Source organism: Cebus imitator, unplaced genomic scaffold (assembly GCF_001604975.1).
Source record: "Cebus imitator isolate Cc_AM_T3 unplaced genomic scaffold, Cebus_imitator-1.0 Scaffold357, whole genome shotgun sequence".
Lineage (NCBI taxonomy): Eukaryota > Metazoa > Chordata > Mammalia > Primates > Cebidae > Cebus > Cebus imitator.
The window spans coordinates 2,277,513-2,296,865 of record NW_016107672.1 but is presented as its reverse complement, the minus strand read 5'-3'; the positions used below and the strand labels follow the sequence as shown (position 1 = coordinate 2,296,865).

Genomic DNA, 19,353 nt, shown 5'->3' with positions numbered 1-19,353 from the left:
TAGAAAAACTTGTTTTTAACAAAAGTAAGTTGATTTTTAATACCAGTATCATGCATTTCCTTGTTTTTTATTATCACTTAAAATACTCTTTAAATTATTTATTTATTTTTTGGGTATGCTTTGCCCTAGGGCATTTGGTAACATGCAGTACAACCCTTTAGGGACTTGGGTTAACTCGTCTTTGCTTCCCCAGTATTAGCACATGTGGCTCAAGAAATTGTTTTAATATGAACTGATGATCTTTGGAATTTATACAACATTAAAGGTTAATTGAGAAATTGCATGTAATACTCAAATAAGATGGTGAAAGTGATTTTCTGGTATGTACTAATGTTCAAAATTTTCTTAGTTGGCGTTATTTATCTCCTAATTACTGGCGCAATATGGAACAAAGCTTTGAGGCTCAGAGGTTCTCTAGTGTGTAACTTGTCTCCTTTGTTTCCATAGCAGTGAATTACAGGTGCTGTTACTATTTACAAGTTATCTCTAAGATTCTGATTAGCTGATTTCCCATTGAAGATTTTTCAGGAGAGGAGTGCTGTTGTGGATAAGCAGTCTGACAGAGGATCTGTGACACTGATGATATCAGGAAAATTTTTTCCAGTGTCTGTTTCAGAATGGAGGATGGTGAGGAAACCAGAATGTGATGCTTTTTAAGGAAAGAGGCCATGGTAAACAATTGAGATTTAATTATATATTTTTCCACATGGAGTATCATATTCTGAAAAGATTTTCTTTCCAATCCTCAAAGGGACCAGTGTAAGAAATTAGATGTATTAAGCACCTTTAAAGCACTAAATCAACAACAAAACATTAAACAGGGCAATTAAAAAATGGAGAAAGGACCCAGATAGATATTTCTCCAAAAAAGATATGCCCCTGGCCGATAAGCACCTGAAAATTGTTCAACATCACTAATTATTAGGGAAATGCAAATCACAATCACAATGAGATGCTACCTCATACCCATTGGGATGGCTACTGTCAAAACTACAGAAAATAAGTTTTGGCTCAGATGTGGAGAAACTGCATCTCTGTGCACTGTTGGTGGGAATGTAAAATGGTATAGCGTCTTTGGAAATTAGTATGGCTTTTTCTGAAAAAAATTAAACAATTACGGCATGACCCAGCAATTCCATTTCTGGGTGTATATACAAAAGAAGTGAAAGCAGGGACTTAAACCGATATTTGTACACTTATGTTCATAGCAGCAGTACTCACAGTAGCCAGAAGGTAAAAGGAACTTAAGCATCCATCGATAGATGAGTATATAAACAAAATGTGATATATACATACAGTGGGATATTACTCAGTTTCAAAGGAGGGAAATTTTGACACATGATATAGCATAGATGAATCTTGAAAACATTATGCAAAGTGAAATAAGACAGTCACAAAATGACAAATATTGTATGAATCCATTTATATAAGGTTCCTAAACTAGTCAGATTCATAGAGACCGAAAGTAGAATGATACCAAGGGCTTGGAGGAAGGGGGAATGAGGAATTATTGTTTAATGGCTATGGAGTTTTGCTAGGAGGATGGATAGGTACTAGTGATGGATGGGCGTAATGGTTGTGTAATAACATGAATGTACTTAATGCCACAGAACTGTACAATTAAAAATGATTAAAATGGGAAAACAAAACTATCTTTATGGGATTTTTCAGTCAGCCTATAATTATAACCTAAATGCTAAATTTGGAACAATATAACACATATTAACACCATGGTAACAAAGTAATCACTTGAATGAAGGTAAACTGCTGGAATTAATGATAAAGGTAGTGGAACGATACCATAAAAACAGTGGTCTTCATGGTTAGGTCAGGTTCTAAATTTGCCCAATACTGTGCTGTAGCTCATTAACTCTCACTTCTTTATTTATTAGAAGAGCATAGCGTATTTATAGTAAGGCTTTAGTTGTGTGGTACTTCCAAATGCCTCCTGCCCCTGCCAACTCCAAAGAAAAAGCCTAGAAGAGCCAGGAAGGGTCTTATAAGGATAGAAAGTGTGGAAGATGCAGCACCCTGCGTGTGTTTCAAAAGTACAACTTGCCTTTTTAGTAGTCCTTTTCAACAGTTTTCTAAAATTCTGTGATATGGAAGTCAACAGTATTAATAGCCAAATCACATGTAACAATTTGTTCATAAAAAGAGATTGATTAAGTTGAGGTGGAGATTAGGTATAAGTTTATAAAAATATTTTAAAAAACTGATAGAAAAGTAAGAATGAAGATACAAAAACAACCTGACAAGCAGCTACTTCAATCTTTGAAATACTGTTTTGGCAGAAATAATTATGTTGCTGCCTATAGGTGGTTATGCTTTGTTTGATGTTTAAGCTGACAGGGAAATGGGGCAAAAAACTTTTGAAAGCATTTATTTAATATTTACCCGTGTTTAACTACATCTCTAATAAATGTCCTCTAGTCCAGTACAATACCTTTGCCACCATGGTGACCTTTTTTTCAGTAGGAAAGGGAAGTTTGTGTTCAAGACCAACTCAGTGTTTGTGTATTTGTTGCCATCATGCGTGTTTAAAAGGTACACAGAAGTGTGTATTGTACTGCCAACTCCTTATTCTAAAATGAGTCTGGAGTAGGAAAACAGGTAGAGAGAGTTGGCCCAGGGTAGTCCTCTATCGCAATTAGAACAATTAGAGCTTAGGCTTTAGGACTTCTCTTTCAGCATCCTAATAATATTAGCAGTCCCTCCTAAGATATGAAAGGCATCAGAAACTTCAAGGCTTGAAGAATTATTCGTGTAAATTACTGTGTCTGTGTGATGTTTTGGGGGAACAATATAAGCAAAATTTATTTCGGGTTCACATATACAATGTATTAGGTATTCTAGTTAGGTACAGAATATTTGATAGTTCCAAATTTCATGATCTAGAATGACTTGGAGTGCTGAGGGAGATAGTATAGAGACCACCCCTCCACCCATGAAGAAAGATTCCTCAAAACAAATAAAGATACGTAGGTCCTTTTTCAAGCTGTTTATCTTTCACTAATATACAAAGAGCATAATTTGCTCAATTTAATATCTGTTTGCCATGTACTGTGTTCTGCAGTACACATTATAAGAAAGAGTTTCTGTCTTTAAACTTGTAATTTAGCATGAGGCTGAAGGATTAGTCATACATATCTATACTATGAAGTAAATCATGTATCTTCCTAAGATAGAGTGGTACAGCAGTGTGTGCTGCCTTCATCTTATTACTATACTTGATTCTTGCCCTTGTAACCTGGTTTTAGGTTTCATATAATAGTTTACATTGTCAGCTCCCTGAAATTCTACTGGTAAATGATCACTAGTACGTAGACTATCTGACAAGAAAAAGGAGGAAAAGTACCATGGGGTTTAATGTAAGAGAAGGCCCAGCTGGTTGGGGGGGACCAAAGGAGAAGGGTTGTGTGAGATGGGTCTTGAGGGAGGGATAGAATATCTGCCAAGGTGGGGAAGGAAGTCTGAGTCGAAAAACTATCGATCACATTCACAGAGTTGCAAGGGGACTGACATGCCTGGAGCATAATGCATAGAAAACAAGTTGCAAAGGTAAGGTTGACTGACAGGAACATGTTTATCTGAAATATTTTGAAGTAGCTTTCAGAAATATGTCCACTTTTAATTTTGCAAAAGCAGTTTTTCTTAGGTTCTTCAGTATTTCAGTTCTGATTATACAAATCATTGAGGAAAAAATGAACCAGTGAGGATGTCCAAAAATTTCCCAAATGTTTCATTTCTTTGTCAACATTATTTGCTCATTCTTTAGCTCTTTATGCAATTGTCTTTGTGCTCTTCTTGTTCCTTTTTGTACTTTTTCTGCATGGGTGATAAAACCCTGACAATTTAGTTTTTCTTGGTTTACACTTTCCTACAATAAAATATGTGTAATGCCATCACTAACATTTTTGCCAGAATGGCGTTTTCAGAACTCTCTCTGAAGCTCAGGACTGTTTTTTTTTTTGTTGTTGTTGTTTAGCACTGGTTTTTCTCCAGTGGAATATCAGAGGAGGTCACGCTGATTAATAAATTGCTAGGCGTATATTAATACGTTTGTTAACCTGTGATTAATTATGATGTTTTTCTGGCTAATTTGTTACATGCATTTGGCTACAAAACAAGAAGACATCTCAAACAATGTATCTAACTCATTTGCATTGATATTTGAGGTTCATCAAAATTTTATTCTTAATGATTCTAGATTATATAAATAATATGCTCTTGATTAATGAAGTGTATGTGCTGCGATTTTATCATTAATTGTACTTATATGTGTACATCACATATATGAGGTTCTCTTGATTTTGGAAGGAACTGAAGCAGACTAGCTTTGGTGTTTCTTTTGCTTTTAATTAGCTGCGTATTCAGATGGAAGATTTTAAAAGGGCTATAAATTGCCTGTCTAAAATGTTGCTTTTTTTTTTTTTAACCATATCTTATTAGCAGTCAGAAATAGGCTGCTGTACTTGGTGTAGGTAAGGATGAATTGTCTGTAGGTAGACAATCTTGCTATAGATTTTGAGGAGGAAGTAAAATAAAAAATATAGATAGATGATAAATGTTTTGCTTTTCAAATGTTGATGTTGCACTTTCAGGCATATGGAAGCTTTGTGGTTTGCGTTTCTGTATCAGTTCTCCTAGAATGACAACTTAACAGTTTTGCTGGTTGGATTGCGTTAAAATCTTTAAAGGCTATATTCACTAAAACATATGTCTGATGTTTAGGCAGCCAAAGGCTGTGCAATCATTTTAACAGAGTATAACTTAGCAGTTCTCCTATTACCACAGATATCTTATTGTTAAAACTACATTAAAATATCATCAATTTGGAGCCTGCTACTTCATCATTAAATTGTTCTTGGATGTGGTCAAGTATATGCTTTTGCACTACCTTAAAAATACTAAGAATGCAATAGAATAAATAAAAGAGGATATGCATAATAAGGTTAAATAATTTTTAATGGATTTTTTTTTTTAATCTAGCTAACTTTTCTTGAGTGTCTACAATGTTCAGAGCACTGTGTTAGACATTCTGCATAGATTAATTTATGGCGTTTCATAAAGACATTTGGGTAGAAAATGGATAATGGGGAAAAGTCATGGGGCGGCCAAACAAGAAACAAGTTCAGGATTCCAGCAGAACATGCTGTGTGTACAGGGTTGGGATTTTGATTGCTCCTATTGTGATAGCATCCCGCTAATGCTCTGTTGGAGGGAATGACTAACTGAAGTGGTGAGAAAATTATGAGCCTTTCAGGACTGTTTTTAATGCTTTTTTGACAAATCTTTTAGAGCCCTTGCAAGAAACAAAGTCGTTTTGTTTTGTGGTAGAGGACAGGGAGTGTCCTGAGTTATTCAGAGTCCTGATCTTTAATTGGCTTAGCTTTGTCTGATGTCATTTGCCACCTCTAACTCATTGGTGCTCCATCTGCCATAGGCCAGAATCCAGGAAGAGTTCTTAGTGGTAAAAAGTTGGAGAAGCAGATACTTGCAAATCCAGTCTTATGTTGTCTTTCCTGGCTTTGATAGGTTCAGCTTTCATCCTGAAAAGTGGTTTACACACTTTTAATTTGTTTCAAGTGATGAATTTATCTCAGAAGAAAATTTAAGAACTTGAAAATTTATTTTCTTTGGAAGAAAATATTTTTTAAACTATTATTAGTATTGTATCTATGGTTATCTTAAAAAGGTTAATGGCTATCTCCATTGAACACAGTGTATTAATTTTTACTAAGGGTATAAAAATGCTAAACATGGTTAGGGAAATTTCTTGACAGTCACATATTATTTTGCCTAGATATGTGAACATTAAAAGTCTATTAAAGTGGACAAAAACATATACTTTAATCAGAATATCTAATTAAAATAGAAAGAATACAAAGAGTAACATTCTCTTGGTTTGTAGATTTATGTTGATCTCATTTTCACAATACTAACAGTGTTAATAATTTCCAAAGTAGTATAGAAAAGCATTCTTCTGGAATTTTAGTAAATTAAAACTGTGAATGATAAAAAGCATATATATAACAAGTTAAATTTCTACTATACCTCACAAAATGATTGAACTGTTGTTAGACAGTTTAATATATGCTAATTGAGTGTGACTGAAAATATTAGTACTCTAAATTTTTGCATTTTCAGAATTTTGGCATAACAATACATTTTAATACTTTTAGATATCAGCAATGATTTTTAAGAAGCAAAAATGATTAATAAGTGCTTTCCAAATTAAGTGAAGTTAACTGAATGTAAAATACTCAGCACAGAGCCTTGCACATAGCAATCTTTGTGACAATCATTGTTTATAATTGTGATTGTTACTTCTGACTCCTGTCTTCTTGCAGCACTATTTTTGTTCCACTTGTTTGTAGATTAATGGCAATTTACACAAACTGAAAGTATGATTACTTTTATTGTGTTTTTTCCTGTAGTTCTTGGTGTTTTCGAAATTTCTGCAATATTTTCATATCTGTCAGCCTAACTCCTCATCTGAGAACATGGAATTTTTGTAATGCACATACAGACGTGTTGCAGAACTTGAACTTGTCTAATGCCAGTAGTTTATTGTTCATTTTGTCGAGCATCTAACAGCGTTGAGGACCAAGTGATGACCTGGATATGGTCCTGACCTGAAGCAGATCACACAGAATGGGATGGGAAGACTGGCTCCCTGTGTTGTTAGTGTGCCTGTTTGCTTCTGGAGTTTGGGATCTCAGGATTCCCTTGTTTCTGAGGCTAGTCCTAAGATATCGCAAAAACATTATTACATTTTTTGAGAAGATTATAACTGAAAAAGAACATGTAGTTTTAAATCCCTTGCACTAATTCAAGGGCTTTCCCTTTATTTATTTTAGACTTACTAGAGTACTTTCAGTGATCTAAACATACATAAAGCAAAAAATAAAAGTCTCTTTCCTATACTTCCTTCACTGGGAATCCTCAGGAGAAACAGTTTTTGATATTTCAGTATGAAAGTTTCCAGACTGTTTGTATGTGTTGGCTCAATGTACATGTTGAAAAGATATGTCTCTTGGTGTGCTGACTGTTGTGGTGGTTGTTTTCACAAAATATAAGATTATATTGTCCTGCAACTTTCTCATTTACCAATTAATTTGTCATGGGTGTTTTTACATGTCCTCAGTCTTTTTCATGGCTGCATAATACTCCATTGTGTTGATGCATATTGGTCTATTTAGTCATTCTTCTGCTGAAGGACACTAAAAAGGGCTCCAGATTTCATCTGCTTACAAATCATGTTGTATTAACCTCAAATGTTGGAAGCTTTTGTCCTTGGTCATCTGTGCTTGATTTCACCACTGCACTCTGTCGCCATCTGCATAGGCTATTGGATGCATAGGCCATCTGCTCTGTTTGCTTGTTGGCTTTCAGGGATTATTCTAAAGGTTGTCATTTGATTTTGGATAGGCCTGAGCTCAGACAAAAAGGACCAATTTGGTTGTGTAGGGTTTTAGGGTAACAATATTTTTATAGAAGTTTGTATCTGCTAGAAATTTAAGATCCGCTAGATAGCTTGTATGGGTTTTGGCTGTCATCCTTTTTTTCATTGTTTAAAGTCAAGACATCTTTTAGAAACACTTTGAGAGTACATTTGTTGTTTTGTGATTGTGGAATACTTTTGTTTTTTTATATTTCTGTACAGGTACATTGAAATTTAATTTGTGAATCTTACAAATGGCATAATTAATCACAGTCGTAGAAAGCCCAATACAAATATCCTAAGATTAGTATTTCACTGGGGTGGAGTGGTATTCATTAAGGTGTTCATAAAATTTTATGTTCTTCAGCCAGTGTTTACTTAGTAGATACGGTTAACTTATAACTTATTTTTGTCATGGCTACTGGCCATATCTTGGGATTTAACATATGCTGGTTGAAACTTCTGCATACTTTAAAAATTCTGAACTATAATTACCTAGAATGAATGAAATCTTTTATTTCAATATATATCTTTGCTTGAAAGATTTCATTTTGTATTTATGAAATAGTAACATTTTAATAAAGGTGATATCAAATTTTAAGAAAACCTAAACACAAAACTGCTATTTCTCTTTGGTACTATGGTAATTTTTCAACATATTTTAAACAATAACCCATTGATTTTAATAGTTTTTACCTGCCAACACAGCTGGCATCCTGCTATGATATCATTGCTAAACTTTTTAATTTAATATTTTACAGAGCATATCACACACAGTGTGGACAACCACATTTAACAAATGTTGAGAATACATACTCATTGTTTATGACATTTCCCCCCTTAAAATGGAGTGGGTCATCAACCAGATTTTAGAGCACATTAACAAACGGGGTTCTAACCATTTTACGTTTGCAAGGATTTCTTACTGCTGAATTTTTTTCTTTGCTTTCACGTACTATTTTTGTGTTTTCCTTTTCCATAAAACAGTATTTATTAAGGCTATTGTTATTTATATACAAACATGCCCAAAATGAATAAAAAGCACTTTCACTCTGTAACATGAAGAAAAATATTGACATTGAAATATGAAATACGGTATTTCAGTTTATAACACAAATGTATCTTATAATAAAGGGTATGCATTTTTAATTGCGTATGTAGAATTACAAATCTCATTTTTCTTTTCTACTGGAATTATAAATCATATTGAAAAAATTTTTACAGTACAAAAATCAGAAGACTGACCTGTCAAAAGGGAATTGTAACTTACTGGCATACAATTGAATTACTGATTTTTACACCATTTATTGAATTGATATAATTTTTATTACTGAATTAAAACCACCATCATATACATAAAGGGATATTCTTTATGTAGATACTCGTAAAATAGTATTCTTTTTAACATCAAGTTTTCCCTTGCTCTTTCAGTCTGTGATCAAAACAGGGCGACTGCTAATCAGTCACGAGGCTCCCTTGACAGGCGGCTTTGCATCGGAGATCAGCTCTACAATTCAGGTAGGGTAATTCTTGGAGCTGATTTCAATGCTTGTACAATTGCACATGCCAATTCCAGAAGAAAATAAATTACTTGTCACAATATATGAAAGCATGTATTTTATGGAAATGTAGTGCATGCTTTCATATACTGTGATAAGTAAATTTTTTTTTTTTTTATTCTGACCATACTTTACTGTTCGTTAGTTAATGGTCTAATTAATCTTCCAGAAAATATATCTTAAAATAGTAAAAGCTGAAACATTTTTTTATGGGAAGAAGAAAGTTTGGAATGAGTCTGCTAAATTAACTTTGCGTATATTTGCTAGGTTAACAGGAAAAGAAAAATGTTATTTGAATCTGTTCCCATTCCCTGTTTATATGACTTAAGGTTGTTATGGAATTGGTTGATTGTGAAATTGATCTTAGATTTTCACAGCCATCACATTCTTAAAATGAATCTCTCAAAATTTAATTTAAATATAATAAGTAATTTTAAATTATTTTTTATGTTAATTATTCAAATTATGCTATAGTATTGGAAATGCTTTAGAAATTATTTAAAAACTTATCTTTTTTAAAACAATGCTTAAGATGCCACATATCAAGAAAAAATTTTATACTCTTCTTTCTGGAGAGTTTTACCTAAAACCTGTATTCAAATTTATATCATAGACACATAAGATAATTTAAGGTAGTTTCATTCTTCCTACTTTTTAAATTGAAAATTAAGTAGCCATATTTTAAATGGAAGGTGCATGTATTTTAAATTTAGAATATCCTCACAGTTTGCAAACACTTTACTTCTCTTTACTGGTGTGGAGATGCTTTAATTATTAAGATACATGAATAGATAATTCCTTTAAGAGTATCTGGCTTACTATATTGTTATAAAATTATGATATATGGATAATGGTAAGTTTTTATTTTTAGATGTTTAACCAGCAAACAATGATTTTTACCAATGAAATACCTTAAGTGCTAATTGCAAAATTACAAATATTTGTAAGTTAGATGAAGCCAATTTAAACATAAATGTTTTAAAAACTAGATCAAAGTAATCCCTATAGTCAAAAACAAAATTTATTTTTATATTTTATATATAATCACTGATAATAAGCAAATATTTCAGTTTTGCTGATTTGCTGTTTCCCAGTTACTATATCAGTTAAAATTTAAAACATACTGATCATTATTGTATAACATGAGTACCTAGTATTTATTGTGCATTTTATACATTGGGTAGCATAATACAAAGATTGGGGCAATGATTTCAAGCCAGGGGAAAAACTGGAAAAAGAAACTAGATTTTCTGACTTTTAGTTAATATGTAGCCTACTAAACCACTTGAAAGGATAGTGGTTGTTGCTAATTGAAACTTTGACAGCCTTGTTATGTTTTGCTCACTGCTTATTGATATCGTAAAAGTTTCATTTGCATATAATTATAAAAAGAAAAGAAGTAGAACATAGTTGGAATTAGATACTGTAACTCCTCTTGTGAAGTTTGCTTTCTCTATGTATGCTTTTAAAATTTGATTGCTGTAAGGTATTGGTAGACTGCAATTGAATACAGCATTTTTTAGAATGGAATTAGAAAGACGATCCAATCTAGCATCTCTTGGTCTTAATAATACGTGGTCTTGTGTTAATAGAAAAATGTCTCTCAGGCACCAAGAATACATTAGTAAATCCCATTTTGAGAAACACTATATCAAGAAGTAAACATAGTCGCTATAACTAACATAAAATATCATAAACATAATATCAAATTCGGATCCTGAAATTATGTGATAATAATCAGTTGTAAAAATTCTCAATGAGATTATCAGGATATAATCATATTTATATAATAATATGAAGACACTAAAACATACCATCTTGTAACACTGTTAGACTCCCAAGTATGTGTTCATAGATCCTTGGGTGTCCATAGCCTATAGTTTGAGAAATGTTAATATAAACCTACTGTATTCTTTTTACAGATGAGTGTCATCCAGAGTGTTTGTGACTTACCCATTTTATAAAGACAGTGAAATATCTGGGACTAGACAGGAGTCTTGAATAATCGTTAAGTGTGTGCATATGCACTCTTTATTCAAAATCCCCTGCCTTTCACTAGAAAGATAATAGAAGTTTTGAATCCACTATAAAATGTTCTCTTCTTCATGGTAAAATTATTCAACCAGTTAACCACAAAATGACTTAACACAATAGTGTAATATTTGATGGAGGAATTATATTTAATATTTTGGATAATTTGAATTTATTAATATGAGAAATTTAAATGTACACAGTGTTTTTGCTTAATTCAGATTTTATTTGCATAAAGTATAGAAAATGAACTTTAATAAAATTTAATGAGCATGATATCCCTAAATGTTTGCCTCTTGTGGCTTTTATTTACTGATAAGGAAGATTAGAAAAAAAGAAAACTAGACACTTGAAAAATTTTTTTTATTTTTCTTTGGTAATTTTTGCATATAATTTTGAGTAATCTGAGTAATAAAATATAATTTTCACCCACATATTTAACTATGCATTATGCTGTATTGAGCCTCCTGTCTATGGAAAGCCTTGTTCCATATCGTAAGTGAAACCTGTATCAAATTACCAGTGCCTTGGGTTTTTTAAACTGAAATCACCTAAGCTTGAGGTACATTTTGCTTTCACCATTTAGGATGATTCATGTTTCTCTATTTCTTTTTTGGCATATATTTTGTCAGGTTCAAAAAGACAAAATAGGGTTAAGATATTGAAAGCCAACTTTCTGGGATGGCAGAGAAAATGTACACAGACAACTTAATCATTGTTGTCTTGGAAAAGATGTTTTAAATCGTGGATAAGAATGATGTATAAATCTGAGTACTTTTGATTAAAATGTGAAGTTACTGTTTCAACAAATGCAAGTTTTATGTCAAAGCAAATGAAAAAAAATTTGCTCCACAGCTTATTTTTGATAGATGTCTGGTAGCTTTTTAAAAGCTCATAGTATATCCTACAAAATTGCTTTTAAAATATTTTAATAGAATTATTATTAATAGTAAAATTATTGTTTTTAAATACATTAAAATTTGAAAACACCTGAAAATATGAACTATTCTGTTTCGTTCAAGTTTTAAATTACTACCTATATTAAAAATATTGAAGCAAATACAGCAGTATAGAGAGTATTCTTTTAAGTTTATAACTTGTATTTTTAGATAGAAAAATTATATTATGCTATATAAAATTAAATATCAAATAAGGGAATTTTGTTTATAAGAATTAGTATTGGCATTGTATTTAAAGCTATTTTAGTGTACAGATCAAATATGAAAAGAATGAATATAAGATGGAGCCATCATTTATTTACAAAACTCTTGTTTATGGCAGATGGCTCTTTATTCATGCAAGGAATTCAGTGCCCACATCTTAGGTTTGTTTCATGCCTGCTACTTTTTTTGGTAAACCTATTTTACAATTTTACAGAAATTTATTGTTAACAGTCTTAGTTTGGAATAGTGCTAAACTCACAAAAGTGATTAGAAGACTACTTTATATTGATTAGACATAATTTTTAAACTTATTTAAGGTTTCTTTATACAATTTATATGTAAAGAGAGAAATAAATGATTGCAAAAATTAAAAACCATGCATCTAATCTATGAGGTGCTTTGCATTTCTCTTGGATTTAATTTGGAAATTAGCTGGAAGGCAGAACAAGCTGAGGTCTGGTATATTTGGCCCTGCTCTGGGGTAGATTTCTTGGTCAGTCATCTAAAGCTACACTCTCTCTTCTTATCTGATTTCCATCTGTTCTCAATTCAGGGTATGGGAATTTTTCATTCTTCTCTTTTACTTGACACATACTGTAACTTAAAATGCTTCTTTTAGGGAGTCGTGAATTATGCACTCTAATTTGTGGAAAAGTGCAATGACTATAGAGTTTAAATAATTCATTGTTCTTTTTATTGTGTATTTTGAGCAAAGATTTTATTGTTTCAGAAAATTATGTGAATTAATTTTATTTGATGCTTGTGTTCCTCAGCTTCATGTAACCACATAGTTTCCAAAAAAAAAAAAGCCTTCAGGGTGCAAAAGTGTTAACCTCATCTATTTTAATATCCCCCAAATTAATTTATATGTTCTAGAATGTAATATTCAACATAGCTATTATTTATTTACATATTAAGACAAGATAATTTATGGTATTTTGGCTGGTTTAAATAGAGTAAATTTTTTTAAGGATTATAAATCGGTCTTTATTATTAATTTCCAACACACCTCCATAATGAAAAAACAAATCCTGAGTCTAATAGAATTGTGTGATAATTTCTTTTAAAAGTTATTGTTTTTTTCTCCTGCTTTGGATTCAGTGCTTAAAAAGAGTGCCAAAAATTTTAGGGATGTGGTTGAGTTAAAGATTTTTTAAGAAACACACACACACACACACACACACACACACACACACACACACACACACACACACGGAAGCAATAAGCCTGCAATAAAGAGTCCAATTGGAGAGGATGCTAAGTTTCCATACCATTGTTACGTCCTTTCTGTGCGGTCTGTTTCCTTACAATAAGAACTCAGAAATTGTGGATACCAACATACATATTTTTAAGATGATCAGATTCTAATAGTTTTAAAGGATCTTTATAGGGCCTACAGAAATCATTATGTAAAAGAAAAGCTTTTATAACTTTCCAGTTAAAGGAATTTTTGCTCTTCTCAATGTTTCATGTTAGAATAGTTTGTGGAGAAGGATTTTTTCTTATAAATTTATTACTACTAAATTTCCAAATACTCTTGTTTAAAGATATCAATCTGAAAATAGGGGAAAATGTCCTATATGGTCTTGAATGTTTACCATTCTGGAAAACATGTTTAATTAAAATTGCCATACTGATAAATTGTCACCAGAAAAAACTATCAGATTAGTAATTTGATGAGTAGCTTACTGCAGTTTTATAATCTGAATTATGCAAAACCTTCCCTAATAGCAAGAGATAAAACAATCAGAAGTATTCTTCTATACTAAAAGATGGAGCCATAGCATCAGAAAAGCAGTTTAATGTGGAGTGTTTGTATATAGGATGGCATTTTTAAAATGCTGTTTCTTCCTGAAGGCTGTTTAGTATTCTATAAACAGGTTCTGTGACCACAGATAGGAACCAAAGTCTAAGTCATTCTGGATATATTGTGGATTGGGCTGTTTCATCACTGTTTGTAGTTAAATCCATGTTATACTCTGTTGGTTCTCCTTCTTGCCCCAACCACACCTGGTCTCCTTCCATGTTGTCGTGTCGTTTGCTTGTAAATACAGCCAACTTTTCACCATCATCCATTTCCCTATTCTTTCCTGGGAAGTCTCAACCATTTGCATCGTTATTCTGGAGACCTTCAAACTTTAAACTTTCAAGATTTGACCTACTGTTGAGCTTTAGATTCAAAGTTCCAACTTTATGCTAATTTTTGTTGAGATAAAAAAATTATAAAATGATTTTTCTGGAAAAATTTGAATGTGAAACAATGAGAAAAGGTAGGCATATGCACCTGGTTATTTGCTAAGTTTATGGAAATCAGCTTATCTAAAAATGAACTCATTTCTCTTCAACTTTTTCTGGAACTTTTAAACTTTTTTGTTTTTTCGAGACGTGGTTTCGCCCTTGTTGCCCAGGTTAGAGTGCAATGGGAAGATCTCGGCTCACTGCAACCTCCGCCTCCCAGGTTCAAGCAATTCTCCTGCCTCAGCCTCCCGAGTAGCTGAGATTACAGGCATGTGCCACCACACCCAGCTAATGTTTGTATTTTTAGTGAGATGGGGTTTCTCCACATTGATCAGGCTGGTCTCGAACTCCCGACCTCAGGTGATTCGCCTGCTTCGGCCTCCCAAAGTGCTGGGATTACAGGTGTGAGCCACTGTGTCCAGATTCTTTTTTTTTTTTTTTTTTGAGTGGGAGTCTTTCCCTGGCTCTGCCACCTAGGCTGGAGTGCAGTGGTACAATCTCAGCTCACTGCAACCTCTGCCTCCCAGGTTGAAGTGATTCTCCTGCCTCAGCCTCCCAAGTAGCTGGGATTGCAGGTGCCCACCACTATGGCCTGCTAATGTTTTCTATTTTTAGTAGAGACGAGGGTTTCATTATGTCGGTCAGGCTGGTCTTGAACTCCTGACCTCAAGTGATCCTCCTGCCTCTTCCAAAGTGCTGGGGTTACAGCCATGAGCCACTGCACCCAGCCTAGACTGTCTTCTTATCTTTGTCTCCAGCTGCTCACCTCTCATCTCATTATTATTCATTATTTTCTTAAAACACACATCAAATTTTGCCCATTTCTTGTTTGAAAACATCCAATGGCTCTTTTTCAGGTATAGCAAAAATATCTTTATGTCAGCATTCAAGATCTGATCTATCCAAACCCATGTCCCAGTGTTGTTTCTCACATCCCTTTTTGACTCCAGTATGCTGATCCCACTGACCTACTGGCTATTTCCTGAATAATAATTATTTCATGTAACCATCCTTTATTAAGTATTCTGGGGATAGCCTTAATATGGATGTTTCATCCAAGGATTAGTGTCCTTGTTTTAGAGACACTTAGAGTTTATCAGAAGAAGTAAATGATAAGCTGGCAATTATAGTACATGCTAGAATGGAATATTCAGAGAACTATAGGATTATAAAATACTTGCTCATCTAACCCAGATGTAGCAGCTAAGTTAACTCATGAAGGGTAAGTATGAACATGGGAGTGAAGGTGGGTAGGTATTTTGGGTAGAATGAACTATGTGAGTCAGGAACCAGGCAAAGGATTTGCTTTCAAAGTGGTTTTGTGTGGTTGAAGACTAGCGTGTAAAGCTGTAGTGTAAGGTAAGAATTGATAAGTTGATATGAATTAGATTCTAAAGAATCTTAAATATTAAGGAATTAGTTTTTGTGTAGAGGAAATAGATATGAAAGAGAAAAACCATCTTGCATAGATGTAACTTCTAGTTTTCTCATATAATGTATATAAAATATACTTTATGGAGTTCTTGGCAAATAGGAAGTAGTAGGATCTTAAAAAATAACATTCATAGTTACTACTATCATTTAAGGCAAAGGAATATAAATGAAGAATTTTAAGTAGTAGATTAATATAGATAGATTTAAAAGAAAAACTGAGATAGTTGTGTAGAAGATACATTGGGGAGGCGTGAGAGAGGAAGTGATGGAGAATTGCTAAAAAGCTAGTCATGGACTGCAAAACAACATTGTAGTCAACAACAGACCACATATAAGATGTTGGTCCCATGAGATCATAGTGGAGCATAAATAAAGGCTGATTTATGGTGCTTGATATGGACATTGCAGATCAAGTATGGGAAATGATTGATATTAGTGCTGGTTCTTGGACATTTGGTATTCCATGTGAAATATATACCATCTAGGTTTGTGTAAGTATAGTCTGTGATGTTTAAACAACCACAAAATTGCCTAATGCATTTCTCAGAATGTATTCTTGTCCTTGTGACTCATTACCGTATGTGATTAAAGTAGGTGAGATTTGACAGTCTTCTAAACCAAGGACATGGGAGTAACGTTTGAGAGAAAGGTGAATTTTCCAGACAGTAGGAGAGAGAATCTCAAAGAAAGACTTGCTGACTGACTAGGTAGGAGTGGGACAGGGATTGAAGTGGATGATGGAGAGGCAGACAGAAGTCAAGAATAAAGCATAGCTTGGTTTCTAGGTTGGGTGGTTTTTGAATAGAGGTGCAGTTTTACTGAGATGGAGCATATCATTGGAGAACAGGTTTAAGCAGGTGTGTGTGTGTGTATATATATATATATGTATGTGTGTAAGATAATGAGTGCATTTTGGATTTGTATTTGAAATGGGAATGTAGGGATAATGAGTGCATTTTGGATTTGTATCTGAAAATGTGTTTCTGGAGCTCAGGAGAGAATCTAAGGGTAGGAAATGGGTAAGGATTTATCCTTTTATAGTGATGGATGAATTCATAGATATAGATAGGGTCGCATAGGCAGAAGATAATAAGGGAAAGTTTCTGAAGAAGAAGCCACATGGGTTGAAGAAGACATATCATCATTTAAGAGAAAAGAAGTTATGAAGGAGAGTGAGAAGGAGTGGCTACAGAGAAGGAAGGGAGTAGGAGAGAGCCATTACAGAAGACAAGTGTGGAAGAGTTTGACAATAGCCTATATGGCCAAGAATATTAAGTGCTTCCAGAATTTAACTCAGCTAAAGACTAATGGTCCTACCGTGCATGTAGCAACTGGAAGACACTGGTGACTGATGAAACAGAAGGGTAGCCGGGAAGCCAGATAGTTTTTGGGCTGCTGAGTGAATGAATAGTGAAGACTTGAAGCAATGAATATAAACTATTGTTTCAAGAAAATTTACTTTCATAGAAAGAAGAGGAATGAAGTAGTTAAAATTAGGTTTGATCTCTTAATGCTATTCACTTGTCATAGAATGCCATTTCTTCAATTTGCAGTCCTCCCTGCCAGCCGCCTTGTCTTCTCCCCCTGCTCCCCACCCCCTCCCTGAATTCATTCTCTCCCTTCCCCTCCAAACCATCTAGCAATCGGGTTTTAAACATCTCTCAAATCTGACCTATTTTTTCCGTTTCCCTAATTAAATGAACTTAGAAAAAGAAAAGAAAACCACTAAACCAAAAAGGAAAAGGCGGGTAATATATTGGGATGGGTAAAACGTTTTTAATCAAAAAAATGAAAAGCAACGGGCTCAATCATATTGTCACAGATTAATATATTTGCATAAAATGGACATTTTTATATGGCAAAAAAAACACACTTTAAAAAACTGACAAATGAGAACATGTTGAACACATGACTGAAAACTAACATGTGTACTCTATTAAGCATTCTTAAATGTCAATACGGAAATTAATAAGGCCTTTATTTAAAGAGTCAGAAACAGATTAGTTTTAAAACTATTGCCAGCAAACATGAAAAATCTGCCACTTACTATTGATAAAATGCTAATTTTAAAAATGAAATATTGTTTGTTACCTGTAAGAGTGGCACTGCTTAAAAATGAATTATATTTTGTGCCAAGATGATGCAGAATGTGAATGTATTAATAGAAATTTATTCATCTTTCCAGGAAATCAGATTGCGAATATGTATCAAGACTCTTCCAAGTGTAGATTTCCTTTGACTTAGGAATTCTAGGAATCCTCACTTAGGAGCTAAACACAAAAATATGTATTCTTCTCAGTGTTGTTCATTTGATAGGAAAATATTGGACACATTATTAATGACAACAATAGGAATATATTTTAATATGATTTATCCACTTGAATATTACAGATTTATCAAAATCATTAAAAGAGTTGTTGATAACATTGTAATATTTGTATGAATAAAATAGTAAATGAAAACTCACCTGTTTGCAAACGTACAGGTACTTTACTTGTTCAATTTTATGAAAAGAAAAACAAAACTTTATATGTACATACATCTAGGCATAGGGAAAGAAAATTGCAAAATAAGACTTTTATTATTAATTTGTATTTTCTGATTGTTTCTTCATTTTTATGTACATATATATCACTTTTTAAATAATTAAAAGCTTTATTATATGTAGATGTTTCTCTCACATGGCGTGCTTCTTTTAAATATTCCTAGTTGTTTTCAGTAAAAAACCTATTTTTCTTATAATTGATTTGCAAAGATTTCATATTATTTTCTTTTAACATAATTCCTTAATTGTGTACATTTGAGTTTTGGGATTTACCATTCATAGTGATGGCAGTTACTTACTCAGAATTGTGATGTGGGATGATTTTAAAACCAACACCACTTCACTGCGTAAGATTTGGTTTTTCCACAGGTTAGTGTCTGTTTTCCACAGGGATGGCATATTTTGATTCATTGCTCTTATTACAGAAGTGAACACAACATTGTATTAGGGTATTCAGATTATTTAATTTTTCCATATTAATCAGTTAATGATGCTGAGAATGACATTACTAGCATGTAATTGGTACTAGCATTGGGATCAATGCTTATTTTCCATCCCTCTTTTTGGTATTAAATTTATCATGAATTGCCATCCTTCTTTTTGAAGTCTTTCTGGATTTAAGCCAGTCAGAAAAAAGATCATATTTTATCTCTCTGAGTAATAAGTGCCCCAGTTTCTCTCATGCAATCCTTAATATTTCTGTAGTCAGAGGTAGTCTCCCTTGAATTCAAAGGTGCATTCATACCAAGCTCCTCTACTGTTTTCTCTGTTCTTTGTCACCCCTACTAAGGGTGATATTTATATTTACATATTTACCAATGAAGTTTCATAGACTGAATGGACTATTAATTAGTAAAATAGATTCTCTGAAGGAAAACATATTTAAAAAGTGACAGTGATTTCTATGACTTGGTCCCTTTTAGTTGTTTTTTTAGT

General features: G+C 33.1%; 1 long non-coding RNA gene across 2 annotated transcripts in view; it reads left to right on the top strand.

Moving 5' to 3' along the window:
• Positions 1–297: 297 nt before the first annotated feature.
• The window catches only part of LOC108287949, an 81,410-nt gene continuing 62,354 nt past the window's right edge, over positions 298–19,353 (top strand). The window contains exons 1-2 of one of the 2 annotated variants that reach the window (XR_005196598.1): positions 298–320; positions 8,879–8,965. This is a non-coding gene — a long non-coding RNA (uncharacterized LOC108287949). Of the gene's footprint in view, positions 321–646; positions 672–8,878; positions 8,966–19,353 lie in introns of those variants that run through there. The other variant, XR_001818525.2, reaches the window with a different exon arrangement.